The sequence below is a fragment of the Arachis stenosperma genome, chromosome 5 (assembly GCF_014773155.1).
Source record: "Arachis stenosperma cultivar V10309 chromosome 5, arast.V10309.gnm1.PFL2, whole genome shotgun sequence".
Taxonomy (NCBI): Eukaryota; Viridiplantae; Streptophyta; class Magnoliopsida; order Fabales; family Fabaceae; genus Arachis; species Arachis stenosperma.
Window position 1 is genome coordinate 89,118,992 of NC_080381.1, and position 7,303 is coordinate 89,126,294.

Sequence of the window (7,303 nt, forward strand, 5' to 3'; positions counted from 1 at the left end):
TAGTACTCTCCCAAGTAATACAGAAGAAAATCCAAAAGGAGAGTGCAAGGCCATCAACATGGCCGAATATGGAGAGGAAAGAGAGGAAGAAGACGCCACTGAGAAAGACCCCAGTGGGCGTGCACCACTCTCCTCTGAGTTCCTCAATGAGGAACCTTGGGAATCTAAGGCTCAAAATGAGACCATAGAGATTCCATTGGACTTACTTCTGCCATTCATGAGCTCTGATGAGTATTCTTCCTCTGAAGAGGATGAGTATGTCACTGAAGAGCAAGTTGCTAAATACCTTGGAGCAATCATGAAGCTAAATGACAAGTTATTTGGAAATGAGACTTGGGAAGATGAACCTCCCTTGCTCACCAAAGAACTGGATGACTTGTCTAGGCAGAAACTGCCTCAGAAGAGGCAGGATCCTGGAAAGTTTTCTATACCTTGTACCATAGGCACCATGACCTTCAAGAAGGCCTTGTGTGACTTAGGGTCAAGTGTGAACCTCATGCCCCTCTCTGTAATGGAGAAGCTAGGGATCTTTGAGGTACAAGCTGCAAGAATCTCACTAGAGATGGCAGACAACTCAAGAAAACAAGCATATGGACTTGTAGAGAATGTTTTGGTTAAGATTGAAGACCACTACATCCCTACTGATTTCATAGTCCTAGAGACTGGGAAGTGCATGGATGAATCCATCATCCTTGGCAGACCCTTCCTAGCCACAGCAAAGGCTGTGATTGATGTTGATAGAGGAGAGTTGATCATTCAAGTGAATGAAAATCCTTGGTGTTTAAGGCCCAAGGATATCCCTCTGTCATCATGGAGAGGAAGCATGAAGAGCTTCTCTCAAAACAGAGCCAAACAGAGCCCCCACAGTCAAACTCTAAGTTTGGTGTTGGGAGGCTACAACCAAACTCTAAGTTTGGTGTTGAAACCCCACATTCAAACTCTAAGTTTGGTGTTGGGAGGTTTCAACACGGTTCTGAGCATTTCTGAGGCTCCATGAGAGCCCTCTGTCAAGCTAATGACATTAAAGAAGCGCTTGTTGGGAGGCAACCCAATGTTTTATAATTAATTATTTTATTTTGTTATTTTATCTTTTTTGTAGGTTGATGATCATAAGAAGTCACAAAAACAATGAAAAAAAGCAAAAACAGAATGAAAAACAGGAAGAAAAACAGCACACCCTGGAGGAGAAGAAGCTGGCGTTCAAACGCCAGTAATGCTAGCTGTTGGGCGTAGCTGGCGTTCAAACGCCAGTAATGCTAGCTGTTGGGCGTTTAACGCCCAGTCTGGCACCATTCTGGGCGTTTAACGCCAGAAAGGGGCACCAGACTGGCGTTAAACGCCAGTAAAGGGCAAGAACCTGGCGTTAAACGCCAGGAATGGGCACCAGCCCGGCGTTTAACGCCAGAAATGGCTCAAAACGTGATTTTGAGCAACAATTGGTGCAGGGATGACTTTTCCTTGACACTACAGGATCTGTGGACCCCACAGGACCCTACCATCACTCTCTCTCTTCTTCCCCCATTCACCAATCACCTCAACACCTCTTCCCCAAAAACCCCTCACCTATCAAATCCCATCTTTCTCTTCACCACTCACATCCATCCTTCATAAAACCCCACCAACCTCACCCTTCAAATTCAAACCACTTTCCCTCCCAAACCCACCCATAATGGCCGAACCTTTACCCCCCTCTCTCCTATAAATACCCTTCTTCAACTCTTCATTTTCACACAACCTAAACACCCTTCTTCCCCCTTCTTGGCCGAATACACCACCATCTCCATCTTCTTCATTTCTTCTTCTTCTACTCTCTTCTTTCTTCTTTTGCTCGAGGACGAGCAATCATTTTAAGTTTGGTGTGGTAAAAGCGTTGCTTTTTCATAACCATTTATGGCATCCAAGGCCGGAGAAACCTCTAAAAAGAGGAAAGGGAAGGCAAAAGCTTCCACCTCCGAGTCATGGGAGATGGATAGATTCCTCTCAAGGGTGCATTAAGACCACTTCTATGAAGTTGTGGCCTTGAAGAAGGTGATCCCCGAAGTCCCCTTTTCACTCAAAAAGGGTGAATATCCGGAGATCCGCCATGAGATCCGAAGAAGAGGTTGGGAAGTGCTTACCAACCCCATTCAACAAGTCGGAATCTTGATGGTTCAAGAGTTCTATGCCAATGCATGGATCACAAAGAACCATGACCAAAGTGTGAACCCGAATCCAAAGAATTATCTCACTATGGTTCGGGGGAAATACTTGGATTTTAGTCCGGAGAGTGTGAGGGTGGCGTTCAACTTGCCCATGATGCAAGGAGATGAGCATCCTTACACTAGAAGGGTCAACTTTGATCAAAGGTTGGACCAAGTCCTCACAACCATATGTGAAGAGGGCGCACAGTGGAAGCAAGATTCAAGAGGAAAGCCGGTCCAATTGAGAAGGCATGACCTCAAGCCCGTGGCTAGAGGATGGTTAGAGTTCATACAACGCTCAATCATCCCCACTAGCAACGGTCCGAAGTTACCATAGACCGGGCCATCATGATCCATAGTATCATGATTGGAGAAGAAATAGAGGTTCATGAGGTTATAACCCAAGAACTCTATAAGGTGGCGGACAAGACCTCCACCTTGGCAAGGTTAGCCTTTCCTCATCTCATTTGTCACCTCTGTTATTCAGTTGGAGTTGACATAGAGGGAGACATTCCCATTGATGAGGACAAGCCCATCACCAAGAAAAGGATGGAGTACACAAGAGATCTCACTCATCATGAGATCCCTGAGATTCCTCAAGGGATGAATTTTCCTCCACAAAACTATTGGGAGCAACTAAATACCTCCCTAGGAGAACTAAGTTCCAACATTGGACAACTGAGGGTGGAGCATCAAGAACACTCCATCATCCTTCATGAAATTAGAGAAGATCAAAGAATCATGAGGGAGGAGCAACAAAGACAAGGAAGAGACATTGAGGAGCTCAAGCACTCCATAGGATCTTCAAGAGCAAGAAAGAGCCGCCATCACTAAGGTGGACCCATTCCTTGATTTCCTTGTTCTTTATTCTTCTGTTTTCGATTTTTATGCTTTATGTTATCCATGTTTGTGTCTTGTGATCATTAGTGTCTTAGTGTCTATGCCTTAGAGTTATGAATGTCCTATGAATCCATCACCTTTCTTGAATAAAAATGTGCTTAATTGAAAAGGAAAGAATTGCATGAATTCTGAATTTTATACTAGTTTAATTATTTTGATGTGGTGGCAATATTTTGTTCTCTGAATGTATGCTTAAACAGTGCATATGTCTTTTGAATTTGTGGTTCATGAATGTTGGCTCTTGAAAGAATGATGAAAAAGGAGACATGTTACTGAGGATCTGAAAAATCATTAAAAATGATTCTTGAAGCAAGAAAAAGCAAAAAAAAAAAAAAAGAGAAAAAAAAGCAAACGAAAAAAAAAAATTCGAAAAAAAAAGAAAGAAAAAGAAAGAAATAAAGTTGTGATCCAAGGCAATAAGAGTGTGCTTAAGAACCCTGGACACCTCTAATTGGGGACTTTAGCAAAGCTGAGTCACAATCTGAAAAGGTTCACCCAATTATGTGTCTGTGGCATGTATGTATCCGGTGGTAATATTGGAAGACAGAGTGCTTTGGGCCACAGCCAAGACTCAATAAATGGCTATGTTCAAGAATCATCATACTTTACTAAGAGAATCATTAACACTATCCGGATTCTAAGTTCCTAAAGAAGTCAACCATTCTGGATTTCAAAGGATAGAGTGAGATGCCAAAACTATTCAGAGGCAAAAAGATAAAAGCCCCGCTCATCTAATTAATACTGATCTTCATAGATGTTTTTGGAGTTCATTGCATATTCTCTTCTTTTTATCTTATTTGATTTTCAGTTGCTTGGGGACAAGCAACAATTTAAGTTTGGTGTTGTGATGAGCGGATAATTTGTATACTTTTTGGCATTGTTTTTAGTATGTTTTTGTTATGATTTAGTTAGTTTTTAGTATATTTTTATTAGTTTTTAATTAAAATTCACTTTTCTGGACTTTACTATGAGTTTGTGTGTTTTTCTGTGATTTCAGGGATTTTCTGGCTGAAATTGAAGGACCTGAGCAAAAATCTGATTCTGAGACCAAAAAGGACTGCAGATGCTGTTGGATTCTGACCTCCCTGCATTCGAAGCGGATTTTCTGGAGCTACAGACGCCCAATTGGCGCGCTCTCAACGGCGTTGGAAATTAGACATCCTGGGCTTTCCAGCAATATATAATAGTCCATACTTTGCCCAAGATTTGATGGCCCAAACCGGCGCTCAAAGTCACCTCAAGAAATCCCAGCGTTAAACGCTGGAACTGGCACCCAAATGGGAGTTAAACGCCCAAACTGGCACCAAAGCTGGCGTTTAACTCCAAGAAGAGTCTCTACACGAAATTGCTTCATTGCTCAGCCCAAGCACACACCAAGTGGGCCCGGAAGAGGATTTTTATATCATTTACTCATTTCTGTACACCCTAGGCTACTAGTTTCTTATAAGTAGGACCTTTTACTATTGTATAGAAATCTTTTGATCACTTTTAGATCTCTAGATCATCTTTGAACATTTTAGTTCTTAGATCATTGGGAGGCTGGCCATTCGGCCATGCCTAGACCTTATGCTTATGTATTTTCAACGGTGGAGTTTCTACACACCATAGATTAAGGTGTGGAGCTCTGCTGTACCTCGAGTATTAATGCAATTACTATTGTTCTTCCATTCAAATTCCGCTTGTTCTTTGTCCAAGATATCACTTGTTCTTCAACATGATGAAGGTGATGATTGACGCCCATCACCATTCTCACCCATGAACAAGGTGACTGACAACCATTCTTGTTCTACAAGCATCTGAGGCTTAGTGAATATCTCTTGGATTCCTGATTGCACGATGCATGGTTGATCGCCTGACAACCGAGTGCTCGCCTGACAAACGAGCCAACCATTCCGTGAGATCAGAGTCTTCGTGGTATAGGCAAGAACTGATGGCAGCATTCAAGAGAATCCGGAAGGTCTAACCTTGTCTGTGGTATTCTGAGTAGGATTCAATGATTGAATGACTGTGACGTGCTTCAAACCTGTAACCTACTGGGCGTTAGTGACAGACGCAAAAGAGTTATTCTATTCCGGTAGGGGAGGGAACCAAACCGGTGATTGGCAGCACTGTGACAGAGTGTGTGCATTAGCTTTCACTGCGCGGATGGGAGGTAGCTGCTGACAACAGTGAGACCCTATACGAGCTTGCCATGGAAAGGAGTAAGAAGGGTTGGATGAAGACAGTAGGAAAGCAGAGAGACGGAAGGGAAGGCATCTTCATGCGCTTATCTGAAGTTCCTACCAATGAATTACATAAGTATCACTATCTTTATCTTTTATGTTATTTTCGTTCATCACCATATATATCTGAGTTTGCCTGACTAAGATTTACAAGATGACCATAGCTTGCTTCAATACTAACAATCTCCGTGGGATCGACCCTTACTCACGTAAGGTTTATTACTTGGACGACCCAGTGCACTTGCTGGTTAGTTGTGCGAAGTTGTGTAATGCCATGGTATTGAGCGCACCAAGTTTTGGGAGCCATTACCAGGGATTATGAGAGTTGTGAAAAAGTATAGTTCACAATTTCGCGCACCACTTTCCCAAGCTTCATAGAGGGATTCTCCATCCTTCTGTCTGAAGCTTTGGACTTCCACTCTAAGCTTACTCCATCTTTGAGGTGGAAAGAACTTTGCCAAGAAGGCATTGACTAGCTTTTCCCAAGAGTCCAGGCTTTCTTTAGGTTGAGAATCCAACCATATTCTAGCTCTGTCTCTTACAGCAAAAGGGAATAGCATCAGTCTGTAGACCTCAGGGTCAACCCCATTAGTCTTGACTGTGTCACAGATTTGCAAGAATTCAGCTAAGAACTGATGAGGATCTTCCATTGGAAGTCCATGGAACTTGCAATTCTGTTGCATTAGAGAAACTAATTGAGGCTTAAGCTCAAAGTTGTTTGCTCCAATGGCAGGGATAGAGATGCTTCTCCCATAGAAATCAGGAGTAGGTGCAGTGAAGTCACCCAGCACCTTCCTTGCATTGTTGTTGTTTTCGGCTGCCATGTGTTCTTCTTCCTTGAAGAATTCGGTCAGGTCCTCTAAAGAGAGTTGTGCTTTAGCTTCTGTTAGTTTTCTCTTCAAGGTCCTCTCAGGTTCAGGGTCAGCTTCAACAAGAATGCCTTTGTCTCTGCTCCTGCTCATAAAAAAGAGAAGAGAAAAGGAAAATGTGGAATCCTCTATGTCACAGTATAGAGATTCCTTGAAGTGTCAGAGGAAAAGAGAAATAGAAAGAAGAAGGAGAAGAAGAATTCGAACTTTAATTAGATAAGGTTCGAATTGTGCATTCAGAAGGAGTGGTACTCCATAAATAGAAGGATGTGGGAAGGAGGGAAGAGAATTTTCGAAAATTCAATTAAAAGATTTTGAAAACATTTTGAAAATTTGATTGATAATTTTCGAAAATTGAAAGTGGAAGAGAAATCAAGTGATTTTTGAAAAAGATTTTGAAATTAGAAGTTTAAAAAGATTTGATTGAAAACTATTTTGAAAAAGATGTGATAAAAAAAGATTTGATTGAAAAGTTATGGTTTTAAAAAGATGTGATTGAGAAGATATGATTTGAAAACAATTTTAAAAGATATGATTTGAAAATAATTTGAAAAGATATGATTTTAAAAAAAAAACAATCAATGACTTGCCTAACAAGAAAAGATATGATTCAAACATAAAACCTTTCTTAATAGAAAAGGCAAAAAATGTTTAATCAAATCATTAATTGTTAGTAAGTATCTTTGAAAAAAAGGAAAGAAATTGATTTTGAAAACATTTGATTGAAAAGATATGATTTGAAAAAGATTTGGTTTTGAAAAACTTTGAAAACTTGAAAAAAATTGGTTTGAAAACAAAATCTTCCCCCTAGCACCATCCTGGCGTTAAACGCCCAGAATGGTATACATTCTGGCGTTTAACGCCCAAAATGCTACCTCTTTGGGCGTTAAACGCCCAACCAGGTACCCTGGCTGGCGTTTAAACGCCAGTCTGTCTTCTTCACTGGGCATTTTTGAATGCTCAGCTTTTTCTGTATAATTCCTCTGCAGTATGTTCTGAATCTTCAATTCTTTGTATCATTGACTTGAAAAGACACAAATTAAAAATATTTTTGGATTTTTTTAATAATCAAAATGCAACAAGAATCAAATAACAATGCATGCAAGACACCAAACTTAGCAGTTTGTGTACT